Source organism: Ctenopharyngodon idella, chromosome 4 (assembly GCF_019924925.1).
Source record: "Ctenopharyngodon idella isolate HZGC_01 chromosome 4, HZGC01, whole genome shotgun sequence".
Lineage (NCBI taxonomy): Eukaryota > Metazoa > Chordata > Actinopteri > Cypriniformes > Xenocyprididae > Ctenopharyngodon > Ctenopharyngodon idella.
Window position 1 is genome coordinate 2,012,458 of NC_067223.1, and position 23,317 is coordinate 2,035,774.

Below are 23,317 nucleotides of genomic sequence, written 5' to 3' on the forward strand. Positions count from 1 at the left end.
AAGCAAAAGATGCAGAAATATCAGCGAGCCTCAATAATAACACGCATACCTAATGTACGACTCCTGTATGTCACTGTAATCGTCTTTACCTTCATTATAGTCGTCATCCATCAAAAATTTATTAGCGACACTGGTTTTCTTTATCCAATTGAGAGATGTAGTTTGCGTACACTGTTACTGATGCGGTTGGGTGTTTTGAGCCGCCGTTCAGTCTGTATTTCACACAGCGTGATGAAAAGCGGCGTGGGCTGCTCCGAAACAATTGCAGAATACGCAGAGGTGGTGTTTGTTAATATTTAATTTAATTTTAAGTTATCTCAAAAATTTTAAGTAATCTCCAAGCCTACCTGGAAGATCACTGGCCTACACAGTCATTATGCTACACCACCCCCCTCCACTGGATTTATAATGTGCAGCAATAAACTACATTTTAGCATTTTATGCCGCCATACTTTTGTGGTTATTTTGGTGAAAGTAACTCAAAAGTAATGCAAAAGTAGTGTAACGCATTACAATTCAGAGACGGTAATATTGTAATGTAACTAATTACTTTCAAATGACAGTAACTAGTAATATGTAATGTATTACATTTTGGAAGTAACTTGCCCAACTCTGCCCCCGGAGCCGTGTGGACTATGTTTATGATGGATGGATGTGGATGGAGACACTTTCTTCAGCTTCATACTCGTTGATCCTGCTCACTCCTATTATAAAGCTCGGATGCGTCAGGATATTTATGATGGCTTGAGGGTGAGTAAAGCTTGGGGTAATTTTCATTTGAAAGTGAACTAATCCTTTAATAGGTCAAATAAATGGTTACTGTATGTAATTATTTAAATGACAACTAAATGAGTCCCCATGCACTAAACACATTTGCTAAATGTGGTTTGCAAAATGCAAATCAGTTGACACAAATTTCAACAGTAATCAGGATAAACACACACACGTTGAGTTTATATGTTTTACTGTGACTTTCCATAGACATAATGATTTTTATACTGTACAAATTGTATATTCTCTCCCCTAAACCTACCCATCACAGAAAACTTTCTGCACTTTTACATTTTCAAAAAACATCACTTAGTATGATTTATAAGCTTTTTTCCTCATGGGGACCAAAAAATGCCCCCACAAGGGACATTTTGTCCCCTCCTTACCCTAACCTTACCCATCACAACTAAGTGCCTGACCCGATTCCTTACCCTAAACCCAATTATAACTGTGACCCTAAAACCAAGTCTTGACCCTCAAACAGGCTTTTAAAGGGGTCTCAGAACGTGAGGACCGACTAAAATGTACTCACTTTTCTCTCTTTGTCCTCACCCCACTGGTCTAAAACTCAAGCCAGTCCTCACAAAGATAGTTGTACATGTACGTACACACACACACACACACATGCACACACACTCCTTGGAAAGGAAACAATCCCACCTGCACCTGATCTTTGCATCTGTCTCTCAAATGATTCCTCCAGAGCCCAGCCTTGACTCGTGGTTCCTCCTGGGATGAAGTCTTGTTTTGCATTTAAATTCGTTATTATTACTGGGTTTAATAAAGACCAGAATCTGAAGCTGATACTTTGATAGTGTGTCCTTTAAATGACCCCCGACCTGCAACAACGCACCCCTTAAACTAACACACACACACTTTTCATTGCAATCAGGCTATATGGGAGTTAGGCCGGTGTTATGATAATGTGTGCGCGAGATTGGTTGTTCAGCTAAAATATTAAGATTGTCTGTGCATGTTGTCATATGGACAGTCAATTCTCTGCCCTTTTTGTCTGAAATCAGATATGTTGATGAGATGAACCTGTCGTTATAGTGTTATTACATTCTACATAGTCTTTTAAACATTGTAATCACTCCTTGTAATCTGTATAGCTTTCGTGCAATAATATGACCAACAGACACTCAAAGTATAAATCTGAGATATTAGATTGTGAAATTGAGGTGTCTAGAGTGGACAGACATCTGAATATCTGGCCATTTACCAGAGGAAATTGTATTTCTAAGATGTTACTTTCATTGCTCAGAAGACTTAAATGTCTCAGTTAAGTTATCAAGTTTGTCCAATTTTTATAACATTATTTTATCTTAATAATAATAATAATAATAATAATACTTTCAAATAAAATGAAATCAAAGTAAATTAAATTGAAACATGAGATAAACATCTCCCCCCCCCCCCCCCCCCCCCCCCCCCCCAAAAAAAAAAAAAACATTTTTAAAACAAAAAAACTACTACTACTACTACTAATAATAAAATACTACTAATACTACTACTACTACTACTACTACTAATAATAATAATAATAACTTTTAATTTAAACTAGATTTTTGTGAAACATGAGATTCCAGGGTTTTTTTTCTCTGGAGAAAAATTTGAGAAGCCAGAGACTTAAGAAAATGTCTCAATTTAATCTCATTGCAGTCTAGGAGAAACAGTTGAGAGATTAAAGAGATCTCATTTCTGTTTTTCTTTGCTATGGGGTGGACCTGCCATCTCGAGATCTGAAGAAACTCTTTAACTCCAATCAGTCGCAATTCCACCTGCTGTAATTCCCACAGTGTCATTTCGTAATCCAAACGGTCCTAATAATGTAATATGATTGGATAACATCTTGATTGCCTTTATTGTCAATATATTTCTCATGTGCACAAACGATTCTCTCTCAGTGCAGTAACTGTAGGTCTCTCACTCCTAAACTTACTCCCTTCCTAACATCAATAGTCAACAGAACCTGCCAAACCAAACAACTCTCAAAGCTTTACTCAGACACACGCACGCACGCACGCACACACACACACACACACACACACACACACACACACACATCCTCCGACCCCTGAACGGCCCATTCTCTGTCCAAAAGAGAGCTTAAGTCCAGGGTCACTGTGAGGTTAGCACAATACAGTTGACTGGAGCCTACACACACACGCACAGTCTATTAACTCTAAAAACATATGTGAGAGTAGTTATGTGCCTGAACAGCACCGTGCTCTAGTAGTCTGTTTGTTCCATTTAGATCTGAAAAATGATTTAGCTAGATTGAAGGTCAAAGACAAGGGAATATATATATATATGTGCATAATTTTAATATAAATAATTTTTATATTTCCAAGAAACTGTGATGCTCTGAGTGGTTCAGCACATTGCTATTTTGTTATTAGCAATGTTTGGGTGATAGATTGGGAATTTTATTGAACTACTATTTATTCTAAGGTGTTCTGGGTGGTTGCTAAGGTGTTTCTAGGCCGTTGTTACGGTGTTATGGTGGTTTTTAGGATAATAAGATCACCAAGGATACTATGCAATTGCTAGCATGTTCTGAAAAGTTTTCGCATGTTATTTTAGCATATGGGGGGGAAATCATGCATTCTGAGTGGTTTGAGCACCTTCTGAGTGGGTTTTAGCACGTGTCTGAGTGATTTGTAGCATGGTTTGGGGGTTGAGAATTAAGTTGTGTTTTTAGTATAAAGTTCTGGGTGCTCTTTTAAATATGTTGCTATTCAGTTGCAAGAGTCAAGGTTTTTTTTTTAGTTTTATGCTGTTGCAGATGTGTTCTTAATGTTTTTTAACATCTCATTTCTATGGTTGTGTTCAAATGCTTTGACTTATTGTCTCAATTCCCTATCAGGCAATAATAATAAAAAATAACATAATAATAACAAAATAATAATTTGCAGGCAGCGTTTGTACACAAAGGTACCTCCAGAAAACAATTGCAAGATTTCAAACAGACTTCTGAGGCAGCATAACGGTGTAATGATTTAAAACAAAATAGAGAGAACTAAGTAATTATTTAATTACAGCAATACTAATTTCTTACTAGAAATGAAATCAAAAATTGAAAAAGTTGTTCAAAAGCATACATTTTCACACAAACTAACCACCAACCTCAACTTTCAGATGCTATTTTATTATTATTAAGTCACAGGATAGTGGAATGTCATAGGTGGTGAAAGATACATTTATGTTGCCTTAAAAAATCAATCAAATGAATGTATCTTGGTAGACAGGATGTGACGCGATCATAGGATTCGGACGTGCCACTATCTCCGTTTAGAATGTTGTGGGTGGTTGAAAGTGAAAGTGACATGTGAAGGCTAAGTAACCAAGTAATACTCAGAATTCATCCTCTGCATTTAACCCATCCAAGTTAGTGCCCACACATTAGGAGTAGTGAGTAGTGAACACACACACCCGGAGCAGTGGGCAGCCATTTTGCTGTGGAGAATTGCTAAGTTTTTGCTTAGGGTGCCAAAGTATACTTCAGTTTTATATGCACAGTTGGACTAAGTACAGTATACTCCATTTAATAGCATGCACAAACATACAGTATGTGGTGCAAAAAGATTCATCCTTGTCCAGTGTCTGTGACATTTCTTTCCAAAAGTTATGAGAGATAAAATTGTCTTTGTACACACTTAAACTAGAATTGCTTGCATCTCTTAATCCCCTTACACAAGTGCTCGTCAATGCGGGCATCTATTATTGTTGCTGTCTCCAGTAGTTTGTTGTTGTTGTTGTTATTCGGTATCCTCTCTTTCTTTTTCGATGGAAACAAGGGGCCCAGGTCAGTTTTGCCACCTTGTGGAGATACTAATTCAATAAACGTGCTTTGTGTGTACTGCTGATGCCGAAATTTGCGTCACATGCACTGTACACATACTCAAGCATATGGGTAAAGCCAAAGTATACTTTAGGTTTAAGTCTCTCTGATATTTTGTTCTCTAGATTTTTTTTAATTTTTTTTTATAAAGTTTAAGCAATAGAAATAGTGATGCTAGCAAACAGTGTCTTCACATAGTCTCTCTCTCTCTCTCTCTCTCTCTCTCTCTCTCGCTCTCTGTCCATCTCTGTCGGCCTCCCTGTGTGCACTTCCGATCGCTCTAATGTTTTGCAGCCATTATAAATCTGGCTTTGACTTGCTAAAGCAAACAAAGCTGGAGAGAGAGTGATCCCTCAAAAACATTTTGTCAGTTCTAATTAGGGTTGAAATATGACTCAACTATCTCTCTCTCTCTCTCTCTCTCTCTCCAATATCCATTGCCCTCCCTTCTTCGTCAACAAAACTGTTAAGCGCTCAACACTGTTTATTCATTCTTCTCTCGTCTCTCTCTTCACCCATCTCTCCATCGTATTTCTCTTCTCTTTGAACCAAACTACAAGTGATTAAAGCACAGGGGCTTCCAGAACACAAATATCTATGAGCTATGTATCCAAACGGCGAGTTAGCGTCAGGCTAACCTACTGTAGCATGTTGGCTCCTTTAAAACAGATAGCGTGTAATTGCGCGTTTGGCCCGCAGTGCTAAAGGCCCCTGTGTCTGCTTTTGTCTGCGAAAGCAAGTTTACCCCTACACTGCGATCGCATCCTACAGGCTATGCAAATCAATGCTACCTACACACTTACAGCTAAACTGAAATGCAGTCTTGATGAAACGTAGCACGGTTTGTGTAAGTATGAGAGTGTGTCTTTTGGCACACATTTTTCACGCTTTGTTTAGTGTTTGTTCAAAAACAAGAGGACCACCTATGTGAAACTGGGCTTTACTTCAAAGACATACTGGAAATGTTCCCAATTAAATGCCACATACAGAAAGATCAGAAAGGTGTTTTAAGTAAGAAAAGTTTCTTACATGGTTGATCTATGCTGAGTTTTTGAAACCTGAAAAACTATTTAGACAGGGCAAGATACATTTCAGAAAACTTCAACTCATACACACAGTCCTAAATAAACACTGTCCACTACCTGAGGTGGTAGTGCCATCGTAATAATTATTTTTACACTATTTCTTATATTTGTTTCTTCTTTCTACTTTTCATTGTTCTTTTTTGTCACTGTGTCCTGGTTTGAAAGTTCTTTGCTGGCACATTAAAGTTTTATTTGTATTTTATTTAAACTTAGACTTGCTCAATTATTCAGTGTGATTTCATTATCTATAATGAAGTTGAGATATAAGTGTATAAAGTGTAAATAGTTCTACTATATATAAATTTTGATTTGTTTGCAAAGACTGAAATGGGGAATATTAACATATAAGCAACTGCATTTTAAAAGCATTTACAAATGTATAATTTTAGAAACATAAAAAATCATTTTGTAGAATATTGAATTGATGGTATTCAAAATTGATTTATATAAATGGATGGATGGCACACCTTATTCATATATAAATCATAAATGTGATGTACTCATTTATTGATTTATGTCATACTTTTGAGCTTTGATGATAATTAAATTCTGTCAATAAAAATTGCAAATAACTTTGGTTAAAATATGGATTTCATTTATAATAAATTTGCCATTAAAATGTCCTTCTTTAACATTTCTGAGCTTGTTATTTATAAACAAGAATCTGACTATAGGATTTTGTGTTGAACATTAAAATTGATCAGTTTTGGTGTTGTTCTTGCAAAGATTATGACAATTCCAGTTCTGACCAGTTTTTAGAAGAAAAGTCATAACCGTTCGTACATCACTGAAGCTGTACATACTTCACGTATACATCTAGGTAACCCTAACCCTGACCCTCATGTTTAAAAAAAGCAGTGTCTGTCTAAACACAACTACAAAAACTACTGAGATAACATGTTGTGTGATCAATTCAGAACAATACAGTTAATTAATACTGTTAACTCACCGAAAATATTAAATATTTGCAATGTTTATGACAATAGTTGGTTGTTGTACCAGTTTGGTTTACTTGAAAATGTAAGTCATAATGTATAGTCAGCAGGTCATTATCGCAATTAGTTTCATAACAATGATCAGATGACTGTATCTTGATTAGGGCAACAGTTAATTAAACAGTCAAATGGTAATTACAAAATTTTTGACCACTGAATGCCATGACAGACCAATCAGAATCAAATATTCCAGAGAGTCATGTAATGTTCACCCACTTCTTGACACACAGTCGAAAACGAGAGCAGGAGCCTAACAATGTGTGGCAATGTGTGTGCGTGTGTTTGTGTGTCTTTTGTTAACAGGCGGTACATGAGTTGAAGGAAAGGAGAGGTCAACTCACATTTCCTAAATGGCTTAAAAAGTGAAAAAATGTCCAAGTACCAAGCAAATGTTGAATAGTGCCCGGGGCAAAGCAAAAGAGAGACGCTAATGACTAACACACAGTCACACACACACAAACGCACGGTCTGACACCTCCACTCAGCACTTGAAAAGCCCCATAATGCACCATTCACGGCACCATTAGTGTAAATAAAGAGAAACGGTTTCAGTAAATACGGCTTATACGTGTGTCTGTATCACTTTTCCCAGCGCAGGCCTCTGTCTAAACAAAACTTCTGTTCCATCTCCATTTTGCCCTGTGGTGAGAAGGAGGGGGGTGTTTCTGGAGAGAGAGAGAGGGAGGGGGGGGGCATAGTTGTAATCCTGCATATCAATTACAACCTCTCCTCCTCAAAAGAAACGACAGGAAAAATGGATGAGAAAAAAAAAAAAGAATGAGATGGAGCCGCATGGCGAAGTTGATTTATGGTGAAAAGAGGAACTGTTTATGGACTCTCTGAAGTCAGGGAAGCTTTTAGGGGTCGGGCCCAATAGGGGGTTGTGTCAATGAAGAAAAATCTTGGTGTTATTTTTTTATCAAAATTCAGAGTGGTATTTATACTTCAAGCCTTGTTCCAGGGCTTGAGAAGTAGATGTTTGAACAGTGAGTAGGCGCCGCATCTCCTCCTACCCACACAGGAGAGGATGAAGTGGGCTGCAACCGCCTGTTCGTTCTCCGATCCTACAAACCACAATGTTAGGTCAGCCACAGTACTTAGACGTTAAGAGAAATCGCCACACACACATACTTGCACCCTTTTGGCCCAGACAGAAAGCTGTTTAAGTAACCTTTGACCTCTCTAATGCATTAATTAGGGTCGGGGTCACTCGTCTTGAGTGCATGGGTGAGTGTGAATGCAAACTTTTATTTATCTTAAAATCATTTTTATCGTAGCTACACATTCAAATTTTGGGGACTAGTGGGCGCTGACGTCTGTGAGGCATGTGACCTTATGAGATCCCTTGAATGACCTTAAATTGACCTTATTATAGCCTCTCAGTGACCTTACTTAACCGTTAAAGGATTTTCTTCATTCATCTTTAAGCTTCCAGTAATAACCTCCTAATATCCTTGTTATAACATGGTAATAATCTCTTGATAACCTGTAGATAACCTCTAAGCAATTTTCCATCCCTCTGCCACTCAAATATCTCAATCACACACTAAGTTTGAAATTCTCGAGATCCTTCGAGAGACGTTTTTGTCAATGCTCCCTCAGTGTTTCCTGTCCTGTGCCATTGTAGGTCAGATGGGTGACTGACGCTTGTGTATTTAGGCTGACAAATGTTTCCAAAAAAGTTTTATGTGGTGGAGCGACAACAACCACGCACGTCAATCCTCATTACTTGGCAAACGCAGAAATAGAGCCATCGATGACTTTGCTGTTATACTGCTGTCTGCCTCAGACAGAAACAAAAACAAACAGTCAAGCCAATTAATAGTAGTCGTTCAAGGTTTCTATCAGAGACTTTGCGGTTTTGTCTATGTGATACCATCAAGACTGTGTTTGCTACCTCCCTTATTCCGATTGGCGCCTGGGTCCTGTTATGAGAATGGCTACGGAGTCCCAAGAGGGCCACTCTTCAGTGCCGTCCCCGAGGGAGCTTCAAGAAACGCATTAGTAAATTAATGTCCACCCCGGGAACACTTCTCACGTTAGCAGGGTTATCCTGTTGTCCTTAGGGCCCTGGGGAGGAATTGTAAGTGGGGAGAGGGGTCAGTAATTGATAGGTCCTTTTTCGATTGCCTGCCCAACTGCAAGTCCAGTGGCGGCCAAAGAAAACTGACTTTAAATAACCATCTAAAGAAAACACCAACTTATTCGCTCTGTCTTTAGCTCTCATTCTAGCCTCCTCCTCGTCTTGTCATGACAACCCCAGGTGGATGGAGTTCTTTCATTGCATGTTTCCATTTTCCGGGGACTGAGGGCGTTATATCAACACAATACAAAATGCAAGTTCAAACAACAGGAAGAGAGTTCTGAGATGGCTGTGCCGATCGGGCAAGCACCGTGAATTCTCTTTTCCATGCTAGGAAAAGGCTATTTAATTTCAGTAATGATTTTTTGTGCTGCGGTTTGATCTGTGCAGATAGGGCAGTGTTATTGTTGGCGGGGCAGAGAGGTCCATGCGTCCGTGTGTGTGTGTAAAGCGAGGTACATGAGACGGAGGTTGTGTTTTTTGGGAAGTACAACATGTGCTTCGGATTAAACCTGTGTTATAAGTGTTTGACATTAACATGCAGTCATTCACTGGGCAAAAGAGAGAAGAGGGAACTTTTAGAGCAATGCGGCTGTCCTAACACTTTTCAACAGAGTTCAGAGAAAAAAAAAAATGATAGGTGGAAAACAAGGTACAGATTGAGTCAGGGCATTTTTGCCAAGAAGTAAAATGAGTATTACTTCTTAGAATGTGTGTCGGATTGGCATTACTAACCATTAGCAATAACTCGCAACTTAATTTTATTAGCAAATTTCTGTGTGGTGTGTGTTAACTTGTGGGCCTTGCCCTCATTCACTCTGTGTTTGACTCTTTTCATCTTTTTTTCACTCTTTTTAATCTTTCTACCCTCACAAAAGAAATTAAGAAAAGTTAAATAGATCAAATTCTTTCTCACATGAAGGAACACAATAATTTTTTTTTGCATGATGTCGTATTTAGACAATTTTAATTTTTAAAAACTGAAATGTATTCATTTTTTATTCTTTTTATTTTTATTTTCTATTTCATTATTTTTTATTTTTTGTATTTTTTTATTTACAAACTTGTTCATCTTTATTCAATTCAAAGACCCTTCACTCAAGATATTAGCAAACCTATCTACCCATAATATAAAAAATGTTAGACTTTACACAATACGTTTCATTAACAACATTAACAAAACATTACTACATTATATTACGCTATAACATTATTATTCATGCTAAACTAGTGTCGACCTAGTTTCTGAAATAACCTTTACATCCTTTGCAATGTCCTGAATTTGTCACGCCTCTGTGTAGTCTGACAAAGATACATTTAAAATTGGTCTACTTTTGTGCTCTAACGAATCATCACCAATATATAAAGTTTTTTTTCGAGCATCGTTTTTTCTTTCTGACTCTATATAAATTAATAAAACAATAGATTATGAATATTGTCTATGTACAGTTGTGTGTATGTGTTTAAACATGTTCCGGCAAGGGAAAAGAAAAAGGCGGCTTTCCTCTTTTGCGGTTTATTTGTAATGTTTGTATTACGCAGTATCATTGCAGGCATTGATTAGAACACGATAACTTTTGGCTTGTGCGCTGCATCAGCACTGATTTTAGATAATGCAGGAAAGAGGCAGCACAAGCGTCTGTCTGAATGAGGGAGCACTTCAAAGCCGGTTTAAGCGGCCTGAGCTATTTTAGTCAACACCTTTCTGTCATCCTTTTCTCCACTACATCTCTTCCTAACATTATTATCACAGCAGCGTAACTCTGATAAAACACAATGCTGGAATTTTATGCCACTCCACACGCCCAGCTGGCCACACACACACTCTCAAGTAAACACGCATGAGTGTGGATCTCTCCATCTGTGTAGGTTGCTCCATATCTGTAGTGGAGGAGTTATAGACTCAAGAATTGACTAACACTGGATGTATTTATCTCTTCAGGGTTTCCCACAGGGGAATGTGGTTATGCCAAGAGATTTGGCTCTACGTGTCAAGAGAACTAGCCAATGAGGGGGGAAGACGGGGAAGGAAAAAGGTGTACATGTGTAATATGTTGATGTGTAGTTGATATCTTTTCCATGTACACTTTGGTCTTATTACCAACTGAATGAATGTTGGTACACCTGAAAATTCATGTTTGTGATTTTAAGTTAATTTCATTCCTAAGGTTTAGCTTTTGCTTTTTTGCCTTAAATTTAACCCATTAATATGGCAACAGACCATTGTTTGATAAATATTAAGTATCTATAATACTTTTATACTTAAACTGTATTTTAATTTCACTTTTAAAGCTTAAATAACCCAAACTTGTCTATAAAAATGTCTATAAAAAGTCTATAAAAAAGCAGCAAGTTTAATTTATAAAAAAATAAAACAGATAAGAAAAATTTTAACAGCTTAGCAGTGAGATTTTTGTTGATCTTTAATGTATATGATTTATACATCTGCATAAGTTATTAAACCCTAATTATTTAAATGTTTTTATTTAATAATAAATGTAAGTTTACATTACTATAAAAACGTTTTAATAAATGCTCCATGTCTTTTTTCTCATAATGAGTAATATTATTCAATGAACCTGATTACATTAGGTTACACCAATAAAAATATTTTTAGGCTTTGATCATGTAGATTTATCTCCATGTTTTCACTATTAAAGTGTGTTCCTGTCACACAAATAGTACTTATACGCATTAGTAAGTAATACATAATATTAGAAATTACTCCATAATATAATTATATATTAATTACATGTTGTTCATTATTATTACTAAGTAATTACATATGTAATTGCATTGTAATATGAACAGTCTAGTGCAAAAAGTGTGAGCTGGAGTTGATATTGTAAGTCATTGTCTGTTTGTTTGTGTATGCCAGAGCAGACTCAGGCCGCAGAGATAGACGGAAGAGAGCGATCGCTCTATCTCCACTCTTTCACCAGCGCAACCTCGCTTCATTCACCCGTCCCACAGCGCGATAAACCCTCCGACAGATCCCTGCACTTATTTTCCCTCCTTTTCTTCATCTTCCAACAAGTCTTTAATACATACATATCACAGGCCGCCTCCTGAGGTTTGAAAAATGAAAACACTACTTCATCTCGCCTTCCCCTTTTTTAATATTCGGTCACAATAAATATTTCCCATTTATATGCAAATGATTATCTACTGACCAAGAATGGATGGAGCTCGTCTTGTTTTCATTGTACTCGGAGAGGTACAAGTGTCTGAGAAGGCGGACGGGGAATAGACGGAAATCAGCCGGAGTGGGAACGCCTCGCCATTTCTAGAGTAAATAATCCTGACTCGCCTTCCATTATTTTTTATGGCAGCGTTGAATGGAAGTGTATTAACTTATAAGTTATAAGTAGTTGGAAGTAAGTTACTTAAAACTGGCGGGGGGAAAGGCAAAGAAAGAAAGCTGACGCGTCGCTTAGTTGAGTTCCCCGCAAATTGCTGACATAATTACACGAATGTAATTTTTATGAGTCACGCAAATCTCTGCATTTTCAGTGAAGCAGATAATTAGACTTGGAATAAAGCGCAACTGAATAATTAATACATCAAAACTAGATGAACTTTTTCTAATTATTTTTATTTAATCTCCATTCTAATTATTGTTCGAGTCGGCTGAGCGAGATTGCTTCTCATTCAGGGGGTGAAATGCACCCTGGCTGGCGTATTCTCACCCAGTGAAATATTAACTAAGCGTGCAGAGAGGGGATCAGAGAAAAGACCCCTCCCTATGCCCACCCTCCCATGATTGAACTGTAATTTAAAATTCGCTGCTGCCAACAAACAATTTACATCTACACCTGCCATATTTCTTATTCTCCCCCACCGGTGTGCTAGGAAATGCATGACGATCAATATTTTTCCAGCTTTAAATGAGTTTGTAATTAGCCTAATGTGCTGTTCCTATGCTTTTTAAGAGTGGGGTTTGTTTAGATTCAGTCTTCAAGTAAACCCGACCTGCGAGTACGCGTGCGTGCGTGAGCGAGCAAACAAGTGTGTGTGGAGATGCTGACCGCAGGGGGAAATTTTCACACTTATCTTTTATGTCTCTGCTACCAGGAACTGGAGCGTTTGGAAACCAGCTTTTCATCTGATAACCTTTATTGCTGAAATAAACATAATGAAAGTGTCCATGCAAACTCACACCCGTACGCCTTCATAAACGTGAGCATGTTTTGAACCACCGTATTCATAATTCGTGTGTATAATTTGTATACTTTCTCGCTTGCATGCTCCTTGTTCCAGGTTTATTTCCTGTGTGTCTTCCAGGTTCAAGAATTAGGCCGGGAAATAATGAAGGTAGATAATGGCTGACCTTCTGTTAACTTGGCCGATAATTGCGATGGGAAGGCTCGAATTGTGCCATGCTGGGTTCTTGCGCTGATGAGATGAACAAATAAAAAGCAGCATTTACAGGCATGAAATGAGCTAATTCTGCGCCTGCACACATTTCCACATCTCTTATTAGACTGCCGGGGTTTACTAGATTAAAATTGCAGCTTAATTAATGTACAAACACAAGATCAGATTTAATTAACATCTGATTTAATTGCTTGCCTACAATTGCTTTTCACACTGTATGCTCCAATAGAAAATGATTGCAAAATGTAATAATTATACAGACAAATATAATGAGAATGCATTCAAATGGTTTGATGTAAATCCAAGACTGATCACTTTTACTGAGAGAAGAAAAAATATCACATTTCCACAGTTTTATTAATTAATTTTGATTTTTGGGAAATAATTTGATTAAATACCCCTGATTATGTGGAATTATAAAAACAATATGTTTTTCATGCAACATCCAAATTGATTTGAAGAGATTTTTGCATCTTTCGTCTATGCCTCAAACAGACCTTAAAATATAATTTTTGGTTTACTTTCATCATATATTTCATCATGTTTTTCCATTTCAAATGATTTGTAGACGTATTTCTCACTATTTGTATATTTTTACACTTTAAAAAAAGTCTCAAATCTGTTGTGTGTCATTAGCTGCTTTTAAAATATGTTTTACACCATTTTTAAAGCATTACACCATTTGCGGTTTGAGTATTATGCTGTTTGTCAGAAGTCAGATCAATTCTTGAGTTTCATCTTGTATTATTTTCGAGAGGGGCAGTATAGAATGTTTGTATCGCTATTGTTATCTGGAGTATCTGTTTGCTCCAGTATGTGCAGTGTTTGGCTTTTATCACTTTATGGAAATACTACCTTCTCAGGCTCCATTTCAAATGTATCTAGTGCCACCATGTGGTTAGTACAAGTACTGGATAGAGCACGTTAATCTTGTACCAGCAGTCTAAGCCCAAAGTATGAACTTCAATGCACCAAATCTGCTGTTGAACAACTTTATGCATGTGTGTATAGGCTGTAGAGTGTTTGAATGCGTACGTGTGTCTTTAGTGTATCAGGACCCAGGTTGGAATTTCAGGCACGATGTGAGAAGACATAACACACGCTGATGGTGATCATTTTTTCTGTAGAAATCTTCTTTTGAGATTTGTAGTGTTGATGGAAGCCACTGAACACGCACAAAACCCTTTGGCTCAGACGTGCCACATGAAAGGTTGTCCTCTTTTTGCCTTCCTGTCTCATATGTGAACAATACATAACAGCTTAGCATTTTTCACCTCCTGGTTTATATGTAAAGTGTCACAAGCTAAATGAGTAAAAATGAATACATGTTATATTTGTATAATATATTAAATGTATTTTATATAAATATCTATATGCAACAAATAATGATTTAAAAACCTATATAGTACTCTGTGTGTGAGGTAAAACATGCACATACAGTACACACGCAACAAGTGTGCTGGTTCCGCAATAGTGTTATGGTCTGGCTGGCGCCAGCACGGATGATCCAGTCATGCTTGAATGAGGATCACACGTACGGGCTCCCAGCATTCACCCTGTGTGGTGTGTTTATGATTGGCCTGCTTTGCAGGTAGAGGCGGTGGCCTCATACACCTTTATTTGAACCGCTCACCACATGACCTGTGTGTGTGTTATGCAAGAAAAAAACAGCAATGTGCCGAAGCAGACAGACAGGAGTCAGAACAGAATGGACCTGCATGTGTCTCGCACACACACTCACACACCGACACACACAATGCTTGGGTAAGTTTATGTGGGAGTGTTCACAAATTCTAAACGTTTGACTGCAGCATTGAACCCTAATTCACCGGGTTACGCAGAGGCGTCGACCTAGAAGTTGAGTCCGGAAATACGCAGATGAAAAATTTTATTCAGAGGTTGCGCTTTCATATAAACTTCCCAGTTCCCAGTTGTGTTACGTTTGAGTATCGAATTTTTTTCATTTGTGTCTCTAAAGGAGTTTTAGGAGAAGCAACTGAACAGAGACAATTCTTGACACACAATGAGAGTATCTTCTGAGTTAGATGAGAAATGTTTGAGTTTATTTTGAAGTCGTTTGATTACTTTGGGTAAATCTGAGAACAGTTTGAGATATTGTTGAGATTTCTTGTAATACTCTAGAGGAGATACATGTGAGAATAGTGAGGGGATAGTTTTTTCTTAGGAGAAATATGTGAAGCAGGAGATATTGGCAGAATGTGAAAATAAATAAAAGTCACAAATAAGAGACCTCTTTAAAATCTCTATTGTTTCTCCAACACAACAAAATTGAATGGAGAGCAAATGGAGTCCATGACTTTAGATTTTTTCTCCTGAGAAAAAAGAGCCCAGTAATCTTACATCTGTCTCCTCTAGAGAAGAGATCTCAACATTGTCTCAAAATGTGCTCTGATTTAGCAAATAAAAGATAGCGAATAAAAGTCGAAGATCTTAGTTTGAACACAAACATTTCTTATCAAATAAAACAAGACCAAATTATCAGAGCTTTGCAATCCATCTTAATTTTATTACTCTGTACTCTTAAATGCTTTTTTATACTCTTAGGCCCGGTTTCACAGACAGGGCTTAGATTAAACCAGGATTAGGCCTTAGTTAAATTAGGACATTCAAGTAGCTTTTGCCTTAAAAAAAGAACACATTACTGGTGTGCATGGGCGACATTGGGAGGGGGGGATGCCCCCCATATTTATTGTAGTCCTGGAGTTTCCCGATTTAAGCTCCGCTAAAATATGAAGCGGTTAAGGGCAGGGTATACTTCATTTTCCGCGATCCACTCTGTCTGGCCCACAGTTGAGCGCGCGAGCCTTTCAAAGTATACTCCTTTGGCCGTGAGCGCAGAAATACACGTTTGGCGCATGCTCACTATCAAGTGGACTTCTCAAGCTCTCAAGTCACTCGCACATATGCTCTATCTACTCAATAAAATTGTGGCAAAAGATTACAAGCAATATTATTAATTTAATTCAACATATAAGAATTGAGTTAGAATTATTCAAATTAATTCCTTAAAAGTCCACCATTTAAAATGTGTAAAATTAACAAACACCATTACAAAAAACACAAACTGACATAAAAAGCAAAGAGTTAATCTGCCCAACTAAACAAAACACTGATCACCATAATGGTGACCAAACATTTTCAATAAAATCAACATCAACATCTAAACCTCTGTTAATTCTTGTGTTTCTCTTTCCTTCTGTGATTCTGCTTGTTATCATCAGGTGTCTTCAATGTTGGCAATTCAGATATTTTTGTTTAAATTTTACTTAAATTTTACTTGTTTTAAATGGTTGACATTTAAGGAATTAAATTGATTAATTCTAACTCAGTTCTACTTGTTGAATTTAATTAATAATATTGCTTTTAATCTGTTGCCAACATTTTATGGAGTACATATAGCATATTACTTTTTACAGTGTGTACGCGCACCATCTGTGCGGTCACAAAAATTCGGCACCATGCGGACGGGGTATGCAGACCTCCACGGACCCTCCTTATGGTGAAAATTACTTGGGGGATGTAGACGGCCAAAGGTGTAGACGGCCAAAGTATACTTTGGGCTTGAGTCTGGCCTCCACAGACAGTGCACGTACTGAGCGAGATCCAGCTTAATTGTAGCCGATTTTTTTTTATTTATCTCAATTTAAACTCAAATATTTCTCATCATATAAAACAAAACCAAATTATCAGAACAACGCCATCATATTAATTGTATAACAATTTATCAGTTGTTAATAATTTTACTATTATTATTATTTTTTTATTTTTTTTTTTTTTTGGAAGAATTTTTTTGGTGAAAAATATGAGAAAGTTGGTACTTCAGTGAAACAACCAACTTCTGAGCATTAATTGTCTCCATTTGCTCTTCATTCTGTCTCACCAATTGAGATGTTGAAAAGATCTCAATTGCGATGCCTGCGTTTTAAGGTTTCTTAAGTTATACTAGGAATCATTCCACAGGTGAGCAGTAAATGAGAACACATCAACAGCAGATTGTTGGAAAGGAATCATCGAAATGGAAACCGACTCAACGGGCCCTGTGACTCCAAAGTCTCAAATCAATACTTGAACTCCCCATTCGTCCCTCTCCTGAGAGAGTTGTCCTCCCTGTGTCTCTCTCTTCCTCCATCTTTCATCCCTCTATCATCAACCCACCTCACACACCCCCAGCCGACCTTGTGGGGTCACCTGTCTTTGTCCGCCGAGCTCCGAGAGAGCTTTGTGCAAGTGTGTGTGTGTATGTGAGCTTGTGAGTGAGCGAGTGAGTGTGTGTGTCTGGGCTTCTTATCTCTCTGGGCTGCTGCCGTTTTAAATTATTCATCCCTACTGCTCCTGCACACACACACACTCACACACATGCACATCTCCATCACATGCCTGCCCGCATCCGCCCGCCCGAGAGGCGGTCTCCGTGGCAACCTTATCAAAGATCGCAGATTTCAGCTCGAGAAATGAAATAAAAGGGGAAATTGGCTGCATTAGCATAAGAGGAGGAAGCCTGGAGTTGAATACACACCCCTGAAGCCGCCCCCTCCGCTTCTCCTTCGTCTTCCTCACTCTTCCTCCTCCTCCTACCCACAGTTCTTATCTTGCCTGTCTGATCGTTCTCTCACTCTTTTTCTATATATATCTTTTTTTTAATTCCGTACCCCCCCTTTCTCTCGCTTTTTGTTCCTCCCTGGCTCGGGGGGGAAAAGAGAATGAAACGAAAGAGGAAATAGATTTGGTCTGGATGACCTTTGACCCTTTCAGAGCGAGTAAACAATACGTAGTAACCTGGGAGACGGGGTATGGGGATGTCAGGGGCGACTGCTTGACAGGCGACTTGATTTCCTGTGGAACATGGGGCTCGTTTCCTGCATTTTGCGAGGGTTTATTTTGGCAGACTTTGTCTGGTCCATAGAGACCCTCCCCTTTCGGTTTGACTTTGACCTACAGCTGTATGGAATGAAGGTTTTCCTTGTAATACCATATAAACCCGTTTCATTCTTAAACAAATGCTATCAAACATTCTTTCCTCCGGAACACTACAGCTTCTAGAACCTCTGCTCTTACCATCAGGATTGGGATTGAATGGACAGAAATCTTTTTAAATATGAAATCAAATTTACTCTATTTATTGTCTTATTACACGTTACTGGAAAATTTGTCTCCATAATCTTTCATCATAATGTAATAACTTGCACCGCCTCTGAAACGACTGTCCTTGTTGTATGACATCATGAAGGCCATGCAGCTAGTCAGACAATTTTTAAAGGGTTAGTTCACACAAAAAATGAAATTTCTGTCATCAAGTACTCACCCTCATGTCGTTCCACACCCGTAAGACCTTTATTCATCTTCGGAACACAAATTTAGATATTTTTGATGAAATCAAAGATTTTTTTCCAACCCCCCATAGAAAGCAATGTAATTACCAATGATGGTAATTACGTTGCTTTCTAAGGTCCAGAAAGGTAGTAAAGACATTGCTAAAATAATCAATGTGACTACAGTGGTTCAACCTTAATGTTATAAAGTGACAGGAATACTTTTTGTGCTCTAAAACAAAACAAAAATAACAACTTCATTCAACAATTTCTTCTCTACCCTGTCAGCGCTTCTGTGTTTACGTCTGAACGCTGGCTCAGTATTGGCCGGCTCCTGCGTCAGCATCACGCATGCATCGTGTTGCTCACGTGAACAGCGTCGGCCAATACTGAGCCGGCGTTCGGACGTAAACACTGAAGCGCTGAACTGCGTTCACTGCGTCAACTGCATACAAGACTGACAGTGTAGAGAAGAAATTGTTGAATGATGGTAATTTCGTTGCTTTTTTATGGGGGATAAAAAGACCTTAGATTTCACCAGAATATCTTAATTTCTGTTCCGAAGATGAACGAAGATCTTACGGTTTTGGAACGGCATGAGGATGAGTAATTAATGACAGAAATTTCATTTTTGAATTAACCTTTTAAGCTATTGTTGTAGGCCATGCTGTCTCTCTAAAACCTTGCCAGTAGTTAACAGTAATTTAATGCTGGTTAAAGTGAATGAAATCGTCATAAATAAATTCACATCCTGTATAATGTTTTTGTCTCATCGCATATTCAGTTTTTTGCATATTCAACATGAAGTTGCATTAATTTTATGCGTTTGACGCATTTCAAAGTAAATTTACTGACCTATGCAATCCATGGAAAAATTAGTAAGTCTATTTTCTAACACTGTTATTGTCTTTGTGAGTGTGAATGTTTGGCCTTTAGACCTGTAGCCGACCACAGCATCATGATTTGAAGGCCACTTTACTCAGAGATACGTAATCACACCCACCCGGTCTCACTTTCATATCCCACACAGTCCTGGTTATTACTTCTGTTTGTTCATTTAACTTTTTCCAAAACCACAAGGCGGAAAATCGTATAAATCTATCTAATTATTGTCTCAATTTCCACAGAGATCATCTGTCAACATGAACTTCACAGTGCTTGCTTGAAAAAGATACTTTTGAACAGAAAGCTGGGATGTTTTTTGCCTGCTGAATGGTTTTGAAAGACGTTATAGAGATGTTATTTAGAACATATCAGTTCCAGGCCCTTTGTTGTTGGTCATAATAAAGCTTTAGCAAATGGAATTGTTCTCACAACGCCTTGGTTTTTTGTATTTGCGCGATTGTGAAAGCATTAGCGCACGTTTTAGCTTTTATTCAGCCATTTGTTTGTTTGTGTTTAGCATTTTTGAAACATCCATTCTTGCATTGCAATGGAGATTTTGCCACAGGGCCTGAGTTGTTTCGACGTCAACATTTGTAGCCTTTGACGCCGCTAATCTGGTTAACACCAATTAAAGGGAAGTGCAAAGAAAATCACGCGGGGTGTTGGTCTCGTTGGTGGTCCAGAAAAGACAGTTTTGTTTTGCGACAGAGTGGTTGGAGGCCATTTTGCGTGTTTGTAACCCCCCTTCCCCCCATTTCTCAGCCTACGTCTGATTTCTCATAGACATAAAAGACTGTAATGCCTCTGGGCTTTAGTCCCGCCCACTCACCGTCTACGGCGTTAGCATCCAGTGCAAAATGCTGCTTAGTGTCGAAGCTTCCGTAAATAGCCTGTAGAGATGGGGCAAAAAGTGTATGTTTGCCTGTATCTGTGTGTGTAAGGGATACAGTAAAGCCAATTGCACCAAGACCACACATTCAGAGAGCGATTCCTTCTTTGGCTCACTTAAACATTGGACACACATGCACACACACATTACATTGATGGTGCTAGCTGTAATGATGAGTGACAGCGAGAGACGGCGGACAAATGTTGATCCCCCACAATCCTCTGCAGTGCCTAACTTCCCCTCGTGCTGTTGTGGCAATGTGAGCAGTGCTGGGCCCCTGATAACCGGTATGGGGCTGATGCCTCAGAGTGCGAATATACGCGGTTCCGGTCAGTGCTGAGCGTGTGCAGCGACTCTGATACTTCACTGCATCATGGGTATTTGGCCATGAAGAAATTACAAGTTTGTGTGTGTTTATACGAAGCATATTTCTGCAGTCCACTTTGCAGATGTTTCTGTAATTTATATGCAGGATTTTGCAGAACAGAGCGGCTTGGGAAACTTTTATGCAGGTTCTGCAGTGAATGTGCAGAAATCTACTATATACTATTTATTTATTTTTTGCTCTCAATAACCGCTACATTCATTAGGCTAATGTGGTTTCGCTGACATTTGTTGACTTCTACTACCCCCATTCTATTCATTATTTGTGGCTGAAACTGTAAGCTTATGATATGAATCTGAATTTTTTTCTGCTACTGTTTTTGTTGTGTTCTGCGGTAATTTGATTATGTTGGCTAATGTTATCTATAGCTAGCTGGCAAAATGCAAACAAAGTATCAATCTAGCAAGAGAACCACCTAGATTCCTTCCCTTGGCAGTGCTACCATACAAAATTTGCACAAGTATTATGAGTAATATTAGGGTTTGGTTTAGAGTTTGCAAGAAATATGCATAATACTTGACACTTCAGAGGCTGATGAACTCATGAATGAATTCTCATTAAGGTCCTCATTAAGAGTACAGGTTAAGTTTTATATACTGTAAAAGCTAGATAAAATTAAATAATAGTTATTAAATAAATGATGTATTATAATTCAAGGCGATAAAGTCGTCTTAGATTTTAACTGACATCTTGCAACGTGGATGCAGCATCATGCAAGATTAAAAATTTTTGGGTACAGATGCCTGTCCAAAAAAAAAAAAAAAAAGAAAGATTATTTCCATGTGAATGTCAGATAACATGATGGTTACCAAGATAAAGTGACTGGAGCCCTCATTTCACCTCCGTATATGATTTTAGAAATATTTTCCGAAAGTAATATTCATTTATTTAGAGCTAAAATCTTTAATGAGAGGATAAAAGTGGCCCTTTAAATCTTTCTCATAGTTGTGTGATTCATCACCACACAACAGCTTTGCATATTTTTAAATGTTCCCTCAAAATAGTTAATAGGTTTAACAGGGATCTTTTCCCAAAATCATTTGTAATTATGTAGACACAATTACAACAACCATTTAGTGAAATTTGTTTCCAAACACTATTAACGTAGGGAAATATAGGAATATATTATTTATATTTCCAAAGGCAAAAGGTCATAATCACACAAAATACAGTATACATACACAGAGCATAAATATTTCTTTGCAAAACAACATATTAAACAAAATAAACAGATTATCCATGTTTATGACACATTTCATGTGTGATAAAGGATATACTATATATGTTATGAACAGTTATGAAATTCCAATGTTTGTGTGAAGCTGCTAGATTCTTGAAAACATGAATTCAGTGGAACAAAAGAAATGATTAAGCCCAGGGTGAAGGGGACCGGATGAACTCATAAATCTTTGCTATCTCTCTGTTTTTGTGTTTTTTATCAGCAGACCCTTGTGTTTTGTTGTATGTTATTGAGACTGGACGAGACTAGGGAAGATATGTCCCGATCCTGACCAGAGAGCAAGAGGGGGAGGAAGCTGAGAAAGATGTAGGATGAAAAATATGAAGAGTGGGTTTGATGATACTACATCATAACAAAACACAACAACTGGAAAAATGGACATAAAAGGCCTTTAGCATCAAAGATGTCTAGAGGGGAATGACCCGGTGAGGTCATAAAGCAGACAGTGATGTCATATAGAGACTTTGTGTTTTGAGCGGGAGGATTATTCTGTATTAGTAGTACACTCATCTGTAATCCCTAAGGACAGTCAGAGATTATCGCAAATAATACACATCTTAAATTATGAATATAGTATACTGTATGAATCCATGTGCATATGTTTGCTTTTGGGTATATCTCTGCTTTGTCAGTGGGTGATTTGGAGTTTTTGTACACAAAATGGTATCTGTGAATAAATGACAAAATGTCTCATGGTATATACAGATACAGTAAAGACTTTTACATTTACAAAATATTTCTGATTTAAATAAATGCTGTTCTTTTGAACTTTCTATTCATTAAATAATTCTGAAAAAAAAAAAAAGTTTCACAGTTTTAAGCACATCCGTTTTCAAATGTGATAATAATGATAATAATAATAAATGTTATTTGAGCACTAAACCATCATATTAAAATGATTTCTGAATCATATGACACTGAAGATTATATGTATATAGATTTGTTCTGCTTTTGTATTTTCACATTATTTTATGTTCCTTTTTCACTATGAATGCGGTTTACACATTATTATTGTTGTATGGCATATGTTGTCATACAGCCCAGCCCTGTGAACACTTATGATACAGTATGTGAGTGTGTTTCTGCTGTGAAGTTGTTGGTTTGTTATTATATTCTTAATGATATTTGTGTCGTAGGAGTGTATGAGAGTGTGTGGCCATCGGCGATCCCTGTTTTTATGAGTTATACAATTACACATCCGTGTTTTGGGAAAGTCCTATGAAGTTCAGTATGTGTGTGTGAGTGGGTGTGTATCTGGGACTGGCCGTGCTGGTACGCTTCTCTTTGTTGGTAAATCACACACACACATGGTCGGGTGGGGAGGAAGATTGTGGTTCCAGTGGGGTTTTCTTAAACAGGTTTTTCGTCCGCTCTGCTTTTAAAACTCCTCTCTCAAATTCACCCCATTCTCCACCCTCTCCTCTCTCTTCGCC

At 37.8% G+C, this 23,317-nt stretch overlaps 1 long non-coding RNA gene across 1 annotated transcript in view; it reads left to right on the plus strand.

Annotated features, from left to right (window-relative positions):
- Positions 1-22,655, plus strand: part of LOC127511338 (uncharacterized) — a 138,517-nt gene extending 115,862 nt beyond the window's left edge. Inside the window, exon 4 of the long non-coding RNA XR_007930004.1 lies at positions 22,090-22,655. This is a non-coding gene — a long non-coding RNA (uncharacterized LOC127511338). The remainder of the gene's footprint in view (positions 1-22,089) is intronic.
- The last annotated feature ends 662 nt before the right edge of the window (positions 22,656-23,317 follow it).